Source organism: Coffea eugenioides, chromosome 3 (assembly GCF_003713205.1).
Source record: "Coffea eugenioides isolate CCC68of chromosome 3, Ceug_1.0, whole genome shotgun sequence".
Classification (NCBI taxonomy): domain Eukaryota; kingdom Viridiplantae; phylum Streptophyta; class Magnoliopsida; order Gentianales; family Rubiaceae; genus Coffea; species Coffea eugenioides.
This window is the reverse complement of record NC_040037.1, coordinates 20,144,558-20,160,758: the sequence shown is the minus strand read 5'-3', so window position 1 is coordinate 20,160,758 and position 16,201 is coordinate 20,144,558.

Sequence of the window (16,201 nt, the reverse complement as noted above, 5' to 3'; positions counted from 1 at the left end):
TATTTTAAGAGAGTCTGAGATTTACAACAACGGTTGAATAAGTTGAGATTTATAAGTCGTTTTAAGCTTAACAACTTAACAATGATATTCATCACATATATAATTAATTCGTAAGATTATCAAGAAATAATTTGCAAATTTCAATAATAGAAAAGCTACAAGTGAACATAAATACTAAAGTCACAACCTATTATCCTCAATCTTGAACATGCCTTGTGCTCTCCGCAACATGCCTTGAACCACAAATTCAAACCATACTTGAGGATTTAAAATAATTGCTTCTTTTTTATTTTTCTTTCAATTTATCTAATTTTTAATATTCATTTTTAAGATTTAAAATAATTATTGATTCAAAACTATTTATGGAAGCAAAGATATGGTTTTTATAAAATAATAAGCAAAAACTTTTTCTATTTTTTTGGATTGCTTCAGGGTTAATAAAATAAAAATATGTTCTTTTTTTAATGCAACACGGCCTCAATAAGGGCATTTTCGGCATTAAGGGGGTTTTTGTTAAATGTTTGATCATTCAAAGGGTGAGACCGTTATTTGGACAAATTACAGGAATTGATTGGTAATATGGTCAAACCTCAGGGGAGGTAAATGTAATTAACCCATAAGAGAATGATTGATGGGAAGATGAGCTGAAGAGTGAGACAACGATGAAGAAATGAGAGAAAAAATGGGCATTTCTGACTCCTCGGGCTCAACCCCATCGGGTAATCCCGATAAGGTAAAGGAAAAGAACAATAAAAGGGCACAAACATGGTCAAAATTACAAGAAAGACTAACCAAACATTAATAAACGGACACACAAGTCTCCAAATTTACGGGCAAAACCTGACCACCGAGGGCATTATAGAGAAAGAAAATGCAAAGTCAATATCAGAAAATTCAGGAGCCACAAATTTAACCTTTATGCCACATTGGAAAGACCAAAATACCCCATGAAGTCATCCGAATTACCATTGAAACCGACCCATGGCTGCACTGTAGCAAATGGACGTTCCCCCTTTTATATATTTTAAATATTACACATATTACATATTGCATCCTAAATCTTGAATTCATTCCATTTGAGTCCAATCGTTAACATCGTGAGTAGAGGTGGCAATGGGGCGGGGGACACCTCCCCCAACCCTCGCCCCTTTGCATTTTAATTCCCCCCGCCTCCAGCTTCCCCCGCCCCGCCCCGCTTCTCCCGCGGGGGCACCCGTGGGGTTAAAAAATTTTATTATATAATTTTATTATAATTAAATTTGAGCAAATAATCAAGTACTAAAATATCAACATATCACTAAATTATTATTCATTGTAACTTCACAATTGAAACTCATAAAAATAATTAAACAAAAGTTATTTGAATACAATCTAATATGATAAAACAAATATAACTTAAATAATCAAGTTTTTACTTTTGATACAAATACAATCACTAAATTAATATTGTGTTTCTTTAGAAAAAAGTGTTATTGTATTAAGTGTAGTTAGGAATTTAACATAAATGTATTAATAAATTTAGTATAAATAATTGATAATTTTTATTAATAGACATGTGTAATTAGTAGTATAATTGATAATATCATTATATATATATATATAATTATGTACATATATATTTTTTTTCAAACGGGTGGCGGGTCGGGCGCCCGCCCCCGTTGCCATCCCTAATCGTGAGCTAAAGAGATTAAAGAGTGTGTACAAAATATGAGTATGGGCAACTGCGCGTGCTTAAAAGGACTAGTTCCACTTTGCATTCCTAACTTCAGTTTTGCAATCCTAACCTGTATTCATTCCTAACTTGTATTAGATTCTGAGTTTGCAATCCTAATTTGTATTCAATTTTTACTTTGGCATTCTAAACTTCAATTTTGAACTTATTACACTCTAAACTCTCATATTTGTCACATTGGAGTCTAATTTTTTTAACACTACGAAGCAACAGTAACAGAAGTAGAAATTGTGTATGGAACATGCAGAAAGAATAAAAAGCTAGAGAAGTAAACCTTCCCTCCTTTACCGATAACTTGGTCTCATATATTGGAGTCTTTGGGCCAAAAACAACTCAATTACCTGAAAAAGTATATGTAGCTGACAAAAACAATTAGTGCAAATTAGAGAACTTCAATCGGAATCTTTTTTCCAGCATTAAGGGTCTGAGGTTGCATACAAGCTCGGCAACAGCAATGATAACTGCAACGGCAGGTATTAGCCAATCTTGTTTTCCATATCAAATTGTATGATATGGCTCAAATAAACATCCATTTGCTGTCACTGCTTATTTTCATTTCGAAACTAAATATGTCAAACTGAAGGGGTAATAAATAATGCATTTTTCCGCATTCAACGTCCATTTGCTGTTGTTTTGGGTGACTCTTTCCTCTTCACTATTTAATTATCTTCAATTCTCAACGTTCATAGCCACTCAACGCATTCTGGCAAGTATGCGGTTTGTGGTATTTGGAGTCTACATAAAGTTTGTAATTACTGTAGCAGCCGAACTTCAAACTACTAGAGTTGGGGAATAGCAAAAGTCATAGGTGTTCTGCCCTATTATAGTTTTGGCAGACCCCTCTTCCCTTCGCAAAGAGTTTTTTTTTTTCGTATTACTTGTGATTCGACAAATGCTTTCCACCGGATTGGTAACGAATTTACATAGCATTTTATTTTTACAAGTCATCCTGGGTACAATTAATAACCAATAGCAAGCACTTGGAGGTCTATGTCTGTGAAAAGTAAATGTCTCACTTCTTAGGGAAGTTTATTGCTGTACTACTTCTCATTAAGTTTTCTTTATAGTTTTGGCAAGACCTCACTTCTTCAGTGCATCCGTGTAGCAGGTTTGCCACTTCGACCCCATGCAGTTGTGATTGGTAAATGAATTTGAAGGGCAACCATGCTTGATAATTTTGTCCATGTCTGGAGGAAAGTGCAAAATTGACTCCCTATGTATAATATCAAACCCTTTTCAATTGCTCTACAGTAGTGTTCAATTGTATTCATTTGTTTTTCAATGTTGCAGCTTCTCTTACTAGTTGCACTTCAGATTGCTCTACACACTCATCAAGCGACTCCAACGACTACCAACTTTGTGTTGAAAATTACCGCAAGCAAGTATGCTACCATTGCTATTTGCTAAGCTTTAAATTGGGTTGTTTGGAATTTTATTTGACAAAAGTCTCCCATTAATATGTCACCTTCACAGCAAGCTTTTCCTCTTTTACCTCAGCAAATGGCTGAGAAAATGAATTGGACTCCCACTATGGACTACAATTTCATCACGACCTATGTCGATTGGGTTACAACCAAAACATGGGATCCTCATAAGACCATGGACCAGAATTGGAATGTCCTAGCAGCCCATTTAAGAGAAAAATTTTGAAATGTCTGTCTCAGGTAAACAGTGCCAGACTCGGATGAACATATTCAAGAAGAAGTGATATTCATACTCATGCCTTTAAGGGTTGTCTTCTACACTAGAGACCAGACTTGGTTGGGATGAAGAAAATAATTGCTTTCACGGTCGGTGACAAGCACTGGCAGCAATTGGAAGCTATATGAACATGATAAATATCTTATCCTTTTGATTGGTCTTACAACATCATCATCTTTTGGCTTTTTTACTAGAGTTTTTACATAATCTGGACTGTTACATTTAGAATTTCTCAGCTACGCTCCACTTGTGGTGTTCTAGTCTGCTAACCATATGCATAATACAACACTTGAGATAATATGCTGTTGATACAATTTTAACCTTAGTCATCCCCTAACCCTCTCCTATTCTGTTATGAACAGGCAAATGGTAATTATAAGGACTTCAAATTACCAGGAAGTTGCTTTCTATACAACATTTACACCCCGATTACGTTGGAAAAAATGGAAACGGTTAACTATGTGTAGTTCGCTGGTGAATCAGTCCCTATGGAACCACCAAGCGCAATCAAGCCCCCACAAGTCAAAAGAGTAGCAAGGGAAAGTTTGTGGCTTCCTCTTTGATGGATTATCCATACAGCAACTGTGACGACCCCACTTTCCCCTAAGGCGAACCAGAGGGTTGACGGGCCGTCTGCCCAGCTCTCGCCAGAACTCACGCAAGCATTCTAACCCAAATCCTTTCGAAGAATAACCTAATCTATTACAAAACAATTCTCCCAAAGAAAGCCGTCACTACAACCACATTAACTTCAGAGATAGTAGTAATTTAACGTAGCCAATCGACGGCTTCTAAAAAAAATCTCACGCGTTACTAACTGCGCAATAGAATCGTACCGCCTGGCTAAGTAAAAATTCATACAACAAAATACAACAATCAAGCCAAGTATCCAAATTAAGATTTACACATTTTCCAGCTTCAAGTGACAATTCAACATAAAAAGTACATTATCCAAAATAACGCATTACAGCCCACAAATGTAGTCATAGTATTCAAGTACACCCCAAAAAGAGAAGCATGAGTAAGTTTCAAAGCTTTCAATTTCCAGAACCTGTAAGGAAAACAAATAAACGTGGGGTGAGCTAAAGCTCAGTGGTGCCCCAAAAACATGCAATCAATTAAAACAATTAACACGTATTGATTCGACTGAAGTAAACAAATAGGGAAGCGATAATACGCGAGTATACCTTAGACTGGTCGAGGGATTCACCCAACGACATTACGTCCAACACTTATAGACTGGTCGAGGGATTCACCCAACGACTTTACGTCCAGCACTTGATTGTTATAGACTGGTCGAGGGGTTCACCCAACGACTTTACGTCCAGCACTTGATTGTTATAGACTGGTCGAGGGGTTCACCCAACGACTTTACGTCCGGCACTTGATTTTTATAGACTGATCGAGGGATTCACCCAACGACTTTACGTCCAGCACTTGATTGTTATAGACTGGTCGAGGGGTTCACCCAACGACTTTACGTCCAGCACTTGATTACCAGGTCAGGATAAGAGACCCTCCCACCCTTAAGGTGTGGTGCATTCCCCTGCCTAATAATTTTGCACTTAGCAAGCGCAAGCAAGATATTCACGAAAAACACTTCAAGCAAGTCACCACTCGAAAGGCTAGTGTGATAAAGTTCACACTGCTCACTCCGATGGATCAGCAATCATTTTTGGCAATTACCACACAACGAGTCGATAAAGCACTTTAACCAAATAGTCATAAAACAGGCAGGGACACTCACCAAAAGTGAAGCTCAAAAGTCAAGCTGGGAATCGAAGTCCACGTCCTCGCTACACCCTAGGAATCCAAGTTTTAAAACTATAAGTTTTACTAAACAAACCCTTGTTTTATATCTAAAAGGTTATCTTGTATAAAACTAATTTAATTTCTCGAAACAAATCAATAGTTCCCTTAGAATTAAGGCTAGTAAAGAAATAAAATATTTCGTATGGTTTCTTTAAAGGTATTTCCCTTCTAGAGGGCAAACTAGAACCAAATTAATTCAAACAAGTTTTCTTGCCGAACAAGTTCCCTTTGTCTTTTATTCGAAATTATTCAAATCTAATGTTTTTAACAAATTTCCTTTAAAACAATTGGTCAAGGGTAATTTTTTGAAAAACTTAAAGTTTGGAAGTTAATGCAATTATTTATTAAAGGTGAAACACTAGTTTAAATAAAGAAAAGAATTAACTAATCGGCAAGGTTTTAAAAGTCCCGATATCTAGATTTTAATATTAACGTACTATACTCAATGTATATAACTTGATATTAAGGCAAAATATTCCCACAAAGCTTGATCAAAACTGCTCGAGTTCACAGGGTCGAAACGACTTTCACAATTTCGATCCCATTTCGAAATCCCATTATGGTTCAAATTTGCCAGCAAATCAAAATCACATTTTAATAGAAAATCCCTAGGACTTCGTCAATCATTAGCCCTGGGTTTTCAATAGATTCACTTCTGATCAAAATGGAATAAATGACCAAGGCTTCGTCAATCATTAGCTCTTGGTTTTGGCAAGTTCATATCACCTCACAGTTGAAGCAAAATAAATATAAAGGCTTCAAGTAATTCTAGCAATTAATTTCATCACACTTTAACACTTGTATAAAATCATTCAAATGGCCAAGGGCTTCATCAATCATTAGCCCTTAACATCCAACAATTAGTTCTTATAGCAATAAAGCTAACATTTCAAATGTTTGGAATTACTAACAGGTATATGAACCTAAGGCAAGAATGGTAACAATATTTTGTCCAAAATCTCAACAAAATCTCATTACACATAATCAAATGCAGATTAAACATTTCACCATAGTTATATTCCAAAATTATCCATTCCAATATCGATAACTTCATCACCGTATTACGGTCATAATAAAATCAAATTGTCACTCCGAAATGTACAAGTAAGACCCTTTCAAGTGGAATCAATGAACATAAGATATTTTACAGCTCAAAGCAGCATTTTTAGGACTAAAATTCGCCACAAGAAATCTGGAAAATTCCTTTACTACTTCTATCAATTCGGTTGGAAATTTTCCAGGTCTACACTTCCACATTCTTAGTTCAAACTTCCATCATATCGAATGATTCATAGTTAAACGACTTATGCAGCTTAAAACACATATTTCTGATGCATTTCAAAACCATGACACTCTAAGGGAAAATCCAGAAACAGATTAAAATTCCAAAAAGAGCAAACTGAAAATTTCTGCTCAAGCCTCTCGGCTATCCAGAATTTTTCCAGCACTTAGGTGTTTATAAATCCAACTTTTCCTCGGTTAAAACATGGTTCTAGGTTCTCAAATTTTCCATGCATCAACTTATCCAACCAATTAACATTTCCAGTTCAAAATCGAGTTCAAATGACAGTCATAAACTTCAAAATTTCCAGGTTCAAACCTTGCGGCAGTTCACAAAATTTTCCAGCAATAAGATGTTCTTAATCCAGCTTTTTCCTTGGCTAAAACAGAGTGTTAAGGGCTCAAATTCAACATGCCATCACTAAGCTAGTTAATTAGCATATCTAGCACAGAAATTAAGTTCGCTTAACGATAAAAGTCCTCCAAAATTTCCAGAAAATTCTGGCTAGTCTCGGTTGCAGCTGCATGAACACGAATTGCATTTTGTTTTTATTTTCTGTACTACTCAACTGATTAACTTCATGCAAAGCCCCATTATCTTGTTATTAACTAGTTAGTTATGGTTATAAGCTCAAAGCAACAAAATTAAACCAAATGGAGCTGCATAAATCAAGACAAGCTCTCGGCAGGAACAATTCATCAAAACAGAGTTTCTTTTTCTTCAAATCATCAAGTTTTCACTCGGCTAAAATGTTTTAGGTACTCGACTTCAACATGCAATTCACTTCACCACTTGGTTAACATTTCTAGCTCAAAATCGGATTCAGTTACCAACTGCAAACATCACTAAAATCCAGGAATTATATCAACTAGTCTCGGATGATCATGCATGAAACAATTTTCTGTTTTCATTTTATTTTCTGTTTTTAAACTAACCCATCAACTGCATGCAGGGCTTAGTTATCTTGTTAATGACTAGCTAATCACAGTTATAAGCTCAGATCATCCAGATTAAACCAAGTAAAGCTGCATTATTCCTAGTTAGTTCTGGGCAAAACAAAATCAGAAACTTTTCCAGCATTTGCTTAGTCACGATCCAATTTTTTTTTCTTCAGCTAAAACCTTGTATTCAAATCTCACATGCACAACTACTGCACTAATTAGCTATCAATTCCAGTCCAGAAATCAGTTCGACAACAACAAGTTTCATCCATAATTCCAGAAATTTATTCGGCTAGCCCCAGATGAGGTTGTATGCATCAGATTTCTGTTTCATTATCCATTTCCTTGCTTAACCGAGCCATTAAGTTGCATGCAAAGCTTAAACACTTAGTTTTTAGTTGGTTAATCACAAATACAAGCCCAGATCATCACATTGGAGCAAATTAAAAACTGCATTTCCTAATTAACTCACGGCAGTTTCCAGTTTCTTTCGAACCCAAATTCTGGTATCTTAATTTTCATCCAAACATACAACTCTCACATGCATGCCTCTAAACAGCTTCATCTACCTATAAACAACTCATCTAAGTCCAGAAATTACCTCAGCTTGAAGCTTAATACACACGGCTAGTAGCTGCAACAATCCTCCACCTTCGGCTGTCCAGAATTGCAGACCGCTATCTCTCTCTCTCTCCCTTGCTCTGGCTTGCGGCTGGATGAAGGAAATTTGGTCTCAAGCTCTTCACCAGCTCATGGATGGAAGGCAGAATGGATCGCAAGTCACTCTCTTCCCTCTCTAAGTTACGGACAAAAAGAAAAAAAAAAAAAACAAGAAGCTCGGCTCCCTCTTGCTCACTCTCGTCGATGGAACCGAGGCTACAGCTCTCACTCCCTCTTGCTCTCGGTCCAAAGCAGAAACTGAAATGTGTAGTGGAGTTTGGGTGCTTAGTGGTTGATATGGTTGAGTGTGGTAGTGTAATGTATATAAGGTGAGGCTGTGAGTGGAGTTGGTCGGCAATATCAAATGGAAAGGGCTGGAATGAAACGTGAGAAATGGAACCGGCAGGAATTGGAATTGTTTAGAATGAAGATTGTTTAATGTTTCCGTGGCTGCATGGTAAGTCCAAGATAATGGAGGGCCAATTTGGTCTTTTCACTTTTCATCCGAATTCCACTTAAGCCCTCGATTCTAATCTAACTCCAAAAGTTTACCCCAAATGCAATTTGAATGCCTACTAGTATACTCGTCTCACAAAAATTAAGCTATCGATATTTTAACGTCCTAAGTATACTTGGTATACTTATATCGATTTTATCTAAAGTTTATCGATTGCATCTTAGTACTAAGGTTCCTATTAACCTTGAACATTATTAACGATTAAAGTTTAGCTAACGGAATTCGGAGAAATTAATTATTAAATAAACGAAATAATTTACCTTCGAAGTATTAATTTTAGCATAACAAAACTAAGAAATTGAATAGTTTAGCACATTTATTTTATTTTGCACACAAAATTTATTTCTACGCACTTATTTAAAAATAATTAGATTTAATGCTAAAATTTATTAAGGAATTACAAATGCAAAATGAAATATGCACTGATATTTATATATACATTTTCAGGGTTCTCACATCCTCCCCTCCTTAGAATAAATTTCGTCCTCAAAATTTACTTCTTCTTTTTTTTTTCGACTAAATCAAATGACTCAATCATGTAGTTCGAAACGCGAGTATGAAGATATATTTTCTAAGGATTTCACTCACCAAATTGTCGTACTCAAATTGTCCAAAATGATTTACTAGAATTCGATTTTTTTTTTTAAATTAACAATTTTAGAAATGATCCAGCTTCTTTTGTCCCAAAACGGCCAACCGAAAATCTTATTCGTTCGGGGAAAGCTTTTTCACGTACCTTTCGTAACCAAACTAATAACAGGATATCAAATACACATTTGGAAAAATTGTGGTCTATATATATATATAAATGACTATTTGAATGGAATACAAGAAGAAAGGAAATTGGTTCTGGTCTTGATGGTCAAAATTTCTAAATGCATTCGACTTTTGGTAAGAGGTTTAACATTTGTTATTTGAACGTTTGATCAAGAAAAATCATTTAACCCCACAAATCATTTTTGAGAATAAAATGCTTTTAAGAAAATAAGCAGACATACAGGTTCGTATTTACTTAAACTTCGGTCCAACGCCTCTACTCTTCACACCTAATCTGAGAATTAGCTTTTATGCCACATAAAACTTAACTATTTACTCTCCAATTCACGACCAATATTCATTCTTATTTCTAAGAAAAGGTCCAAACCCAAACTCTGCCTGATTTTCAATTTTTATGTGAGTTCAAGGTGTATACATATATATAAATATTCTTTTTGTAAGTAAAATCAATATGAGAATTGAGAAAAAGGAGAGTTAATTAGTCATGTAACTTATTCAACTATATCATGTATTCAAATTGCTCAAATCACAATATTCCTATCTTATTTTTATTCGATTCACATATATATATATTGCACTATTCTAGGATATTTCTAAATCCTCAAGAATTTTTTTTTTCCAACATTATAACAAAGTAGACGCGTAATCATCAAATTTCATACACACAATATGAGTCACATTGCACACCAATTTCATACAACTTCATACAATTTCACATAAGGGTGAATCCCTCGACCAGTCTATAAAAATCAAGTGCTGGACGTAAAGTCGTTGGGTGAACCCCTCGACCAGTCTATAAAAATCAAGTGCTGGACGTAAAGTCGTTGGGTGAACCCCTCGACCAGTCTATAACAATCAAGTGCTGGACGTAAAGTCGTTGGGTGAATCCCTCGACCAGTCTATAAGTGTTGGACGTAATGTCGTTGGGTGAATCCCTCGACCAGTCTAAGGTATACTCGCGTATTATCGCTTCCCTATTTGTTTACTTCAGTCGAATCAATGATTAGGTGTGAAGAGTAGAGGCGTTGGACCGAAGTTTAAGTAAATACGAACCTGCATGTCTGCTTATTTTCTTAAAAGCATTTTATTCTCAAAAATTATTTGTGGGGTTAAATGATTTTTCTTGATCAAACGTTCAAATAACAAATGTTAAACCTCTTACCAAAAGTCGAATGCATTTAGAAATTTTGACCATCAAGACCAGAACCAATTTCCTTTCTTCTTGTATTCCATTCAAATAGTCATTTATATATATATATAGACCACAATTTTTCCAAATGTGTATTTGATATCCTGTTATTAGTTTGGACAATTGGACAATTGGACTAGTAAATAATTTTGGACAATTGGAGTACGACAATTTGGTGAGTGAAGTCTTTTATAGAAAATATATCTTTGTACTCAAGTTTTGAACTACATAATTGAGTCATTTGGTTTAGTCAAAAAAAAAAATTGTTAAAGTTGAGCCTATAATGATGTTATAATTGTTGCAAGGGCCAATGGTAGTCAGACTTTGACAAAGATGCTATCAACGGGAATTTAGAAGGAACCCACCCATGTAGCTACCCTATTGACCATATGACTGATATCTTAGAACGGTTGGTGGAATACCAAAGCTCTAGGCCAATCAACTAACCTAGGAACCAAAAGAGTTGCGAAAATAGAATGACTCTTGAAATTCGTCCATCTAGGTTTCATGGGAAATCTGACCTCAAAATAGTAAGATTGAAACGAAGGAATACAATAAGGCCCTAGTGAGAATAAGAATTATGACTGTTGTTTTAAACAACTTTGAAGGTAAGTATTGAACAGTGCACTAAGACATGAAATTTTTCTTTGGGAAAAGATTTCCTTATTCTGTCGTGATAGTGATTAACGATGGTAATCTCGGTGACATTTAAGAACTCGTTGGGTTAAGTAAAAAGTAGTTAAGGTTTATATTTTGGAGTAACCATTAGTAAAAGGATGAAAAAGTATTACGGCTCAAGCTTCCAGTATGAATAGTTGCTTATTTTGATCCTATGATTTGTCTGGCAGGCTAGCTATTTGATTTCATCCAACTAGTAAGATGACAACTTTGGAAGACATGCGTAAGGAAATGGACATCCTCCGAAACGAGGTAGAATTTCAAAGGAAATTGGCTAACTACTGGGAAGGACGATGGAAACAAGAATATGCAGAAAAAACTGAGCTGTTACGCCAAAATGTAGAACTGGAGAAGGAAAATAAAGAAAATCCTCGAAAGAGCCAGACCGCCACCTTTCATGGAAATTGTGGATATTGTGGTAAGGTTAACCACACTGAGGCCGAGTGTTGGTTAAAGCAAAGAAAGTGTCTGAGGTGCGGTAGTACCCAGTACAAGATTTCGAATTAGCCTAGAGCATTTAAAAAGAGAAAGAACTCAGCAGCTAACTAAGTCCGCTACGGAGCGACCAAGTGCCAACTGGAAGTAATTCGTGCTAATGGCCATGAACGGGGTCCTAGTAGTGAATGTTTCACAAATCAAGAGGGTTTGACCTCACTCGAGGAATAGAGGTTATAGTTACCCTAAACTAGAATAGCACTTTTGGAGGTTGTGATCTTTCGCTACGAATTATATGTACGCTACGAGTTGTATGTACGCTACGAATATCTTTTATTTTAATTGCTTTGCTATTAGAAGTATTATAACAAATAAATGGTTAAAATAAGTGCCTAATTGAATAAATATATATATATATATATACCCCGACCTATCTCTTGAGAAAGTAAGAATTTTGAGGACAAAATTCATTTTAAGGAGGGGAGGATGTGAGAACCCCAAAAAGATATATAAGCCTGTGCATATTTCATTTGCATTTCTTTTAATTCCTTAATAAATTTTAGCATTACTTTCACTTGTTTGCAGATAAGTACTTAAAAAACACTTTTCATGTGTGAACTAATATAATTTTTCTAAATTATGAAATTTCTTGGTTTTGCTTAATTATATTAATACATTTGGAATTAGAATAATTTTATCGCCTTAACATAAAACGTTAGAACACTTAGTCTCCATTACGCTAAATCAACGATACTTGAGCCGATTAATCTTACTACCTTAAAATAAATTATTTAAAGTCCAATAATTAATTCTAATCAGTGAATAACGTTAATACTACTAAAAATTTTCACGTTAAAAATATGAAGCCGACAAATTTTAGATAAGAATAATACAAGTATACTAAATACGCGTGGGACGTAAATATTTCGATAATTAAAATTTTGCATGACTAGTGTATAATTAGGCAATCAAATCACACTTGGGGATAATTTGTGGAATTAAGTTAGAACTAAGGTTTTGAGTGGAGATTAGGAAGAGACGTGAAAGGACTAAAATGCCCTCCATACAATCTCAAAATGACCATGCAATTTCAAAACCAAATTGTCGGACAACCTTATAATCCACCTCTCCATTCGGCCAATGAGAAAACTTCTCCACTTGCACACTCAACTCTCTCATCCGTAGCTCATTTCCATTTCCTCTCCACACCACCACACCTCAAGACCACAACAACATTATCCTCTGCCTTGTTATCATCGACGAGAGAGCTAGAGAGGGAGCTGCATCCGTGCGTCCGAAAGGAAAGAAAAGAAACCGCGAGCTGAACCTTCCTCTGTTCTGTCCGTAAGCTAAAGGGGAGAAAAGAGGGAGACTACGTGAGCTTCATCCCTGGTTGCAACCTCAATCAGCTACAAAACATCCTCACAACCCAACACCATCCCAGCAGCGACCTCTGCAACCAGGAACATCACGTTCAATCGCGTGTGAACCAAGAGGGGAGAAACTTCAGCTTTCTGCCGTGCGTATAATCTTCTTTGTGAGGTAATTACTGAGCTAGAATAAGTTGATTAGTGATAGATTGAACTATCTATGGACATGCATGTTGAGCTGTGCAGTCGGATGATGAATCAAAAGCATTAGAAAAATCTGTTTTGGGAAAAAAGGGTACTGCCGTGAGCTTGAGCTGGGATTTTGTAGCCTTAATTCGTTAATTGTGGGATGATCAAAGTTTGTATTTGTATTTAATCACCTGAAAACAAGATGATAAAGTCATGCATGAAATTAATTAGCCTGGATTACGCTAGAAAATAAAAATGAAACAGAATCCATCACATGCAAGCTCATCCGAGAGTAGTTGCACAAAATTCTGGAGCTATGAACGTATATTGCTGTTGCCGAACTGATTTCCGGTCTGGAAATGATAGCTAATTAACTCAGCAATTGTGCATGTAAGACTTAAGTGCAAAATACAAGGTTTTAGCTGAAGAAAAAAATTGGATGATGAACTAAGGAGCTTAGGAAAATTCTGTTTTGATGAAAAAATTTCTGCCGAGAGTTGTCTTGAATAATGTAGTTTCATGTGGTATAATTTTGCTGTTTTGAGCCTCTAACCATGACTAACTAGTAAATTACAAGATGATTAAGCTATGCATGTAGTTAATTAGTTAGTTTGAACCAGAAAAATAAAACCAAAATGTATCCTGCCGCATGCATGTTTATTCCGAGGCTAGCTGAAGATTCTTTCTTGGAAATTTGATGACTGGTGTGGTTAATCGAACTTAATTTTTGAGCTGGAAATGCTAACGGTCTAGCCACGTAATTGTATGATGAAGTTGAGAGTTTAATAGCATGTCTTAGCCAAGGAAATTTTGAATTTATAAACAACGAAGTGCTGGAAATTTTAATGACCGAAAGGTTGAACTGAATTTTTTTAACTGGTTCCTGGAATTTTTCCTTGGGGTATTATGAGCCCGAAATGCATGACAAAATGTACACGTTAAGCTGTGAAAGCTGTTTAGCAATGAAACATTTGATATCTCGAAAGATTTAACCAAAAATGTGGGTATACAAATGCTGGAAATTTTCCTTGTGGTTGCTAAAGTTTGAGTTAGAATTTCCAGCTTGATTGTGAAATTTTCTTTGAAAACATAATGGTTGAAAATGCCTGGAAAATGTGGTGTTAGAATTCTATAAGAGATGTATGGATGGTTTGAATAAAAGTCTTATGGTTTTAAAAGAGAAAAAGGAGCTTTTCACAAGTGAACAAGAGTTTCCAGATTTTCGGATTTCACTGACCAGTCTAGGCAAAATGCTTATATCTTGGTGTACGAAAATCCATTTAAGGCGCCGTCAGTGGCATTTGAAACTAGAATTATGGGCCTTTGTTCTGTAGAAATTTCATATTTTTCCTCCATGTGTACTGCTGTTCGTGACTCCTCAAAGTAGGCTGTCCTGCTGAAATATCCTGTCCTTCATGAAATTGAAATCTTGACTTGGATCAAACACTTAGCTCGTTTGTGAATTGAATTCCTGATTTAATTGTGGTTGGATGTGATTGAGGGTTGTCAAAGGCTAATGATTGATGAAGCCTTAGCCATTTGAATAATTTTATATAAGTGTTTAAGTGTGGTGAAATTGAACTGCTGGACTTGTTTGGAGCTAATATGTTTATTTCGATTAAATTAAGATGTGATATGAACTTGCCAAAAACCAAGTGCTAATGATTGACGAAGCCTTGGCCATTTATTTTATTCTCGATTTGAAATGAATCTATTGAAACCTAGGGCTAATGATTGACGAAGCCCTAGTGAGACTTCTATTTGAAATGTGAGTTTGCTATATTGACGAATCTAAAATATTGCGTGTGTGTGAATCGGAATCGTAAGAAATCCGTTTTGGTCTGGTGAACTTGAGAAAGTGTTAAGCAAGCTATTTAAATATATTTTCGCCCTAGTATGGTGCGATAAAACTTAGCACGATATGTTAAAATTGAAAATTTCATGTAGGGATTTTCTAAACCTTGTCAACTCGATATTTCTTCCTTTAAGCTTAAACTAGCCTTATTATTTTTAGAAAATGATTTCACTAGTTTCAAAAACTCTAGGCTTTGTTTTACTTCCTTTCTTTTCCCTAGGAATTGTTTTTTGGCTAGTTGACTATAGGAAAAATTCAAAAGTACAAGTTTTAAACAACCTTAATTGAAAATAATTTCTCTAGCTTTTGAAAATCCTAAGTCTTATTTTAATCCCTTTTCTTTCTTAAAGATTTGCCCTAGGATAGTTGTCAGTAGGAAAAGTTCCAAAATAAGAGTTTTAATAACTTTAATTAAAAATGTAGGGACTTGCTCGGCAAGAAACTTTATTTTAGATAAAATAGTTTTTAGTGATAATTTTTGCAAGAACCGTAGCTTTAAAGAAATTTTCAAAGTATCCCTCTAGCTTTGATGTTAAGAGGTTCGTCGACTTATTTCTAGAGAATAATACTAGTTACCCTTCTATAAGGAAAAGTACCTCAAGAAAAACTATAAGAAACATTTCTTCTACTTTTGTCAAGTTTCAACCTAAATAGATTTTTGAATTTACTGTGGGAAAGTAAACTAGTAATATATTAGATAAACCTCGATGTGTATAAGCTTAAAAACTGAATAAAAACTCATAGTTTCAACATTTGATATTCTAGGATATTGCGAAGACGCGGAATTCGATTTCCAATTTGACATCTGAACTTCACTCTTGGTGAGTGTCCCTGCCTGTTCTATGCTTACTTGGTTAAAGTGCTTCCTTGACTCAATATGTGATAATTGGCAAAACTAGTTTTTGATCCATCGAAGTGAGCAATGCGTACTTTATCGCACTAGCCGTTCGAGTGGTGACTTGCGTGAATCATTTTCTCGTGAATCCATGAATCTAAATGTAGTTACGTCGTTGGGTGAATCCCTCGACGCGTGAATCTAACTACGATAACGTCGTTGGGTGAA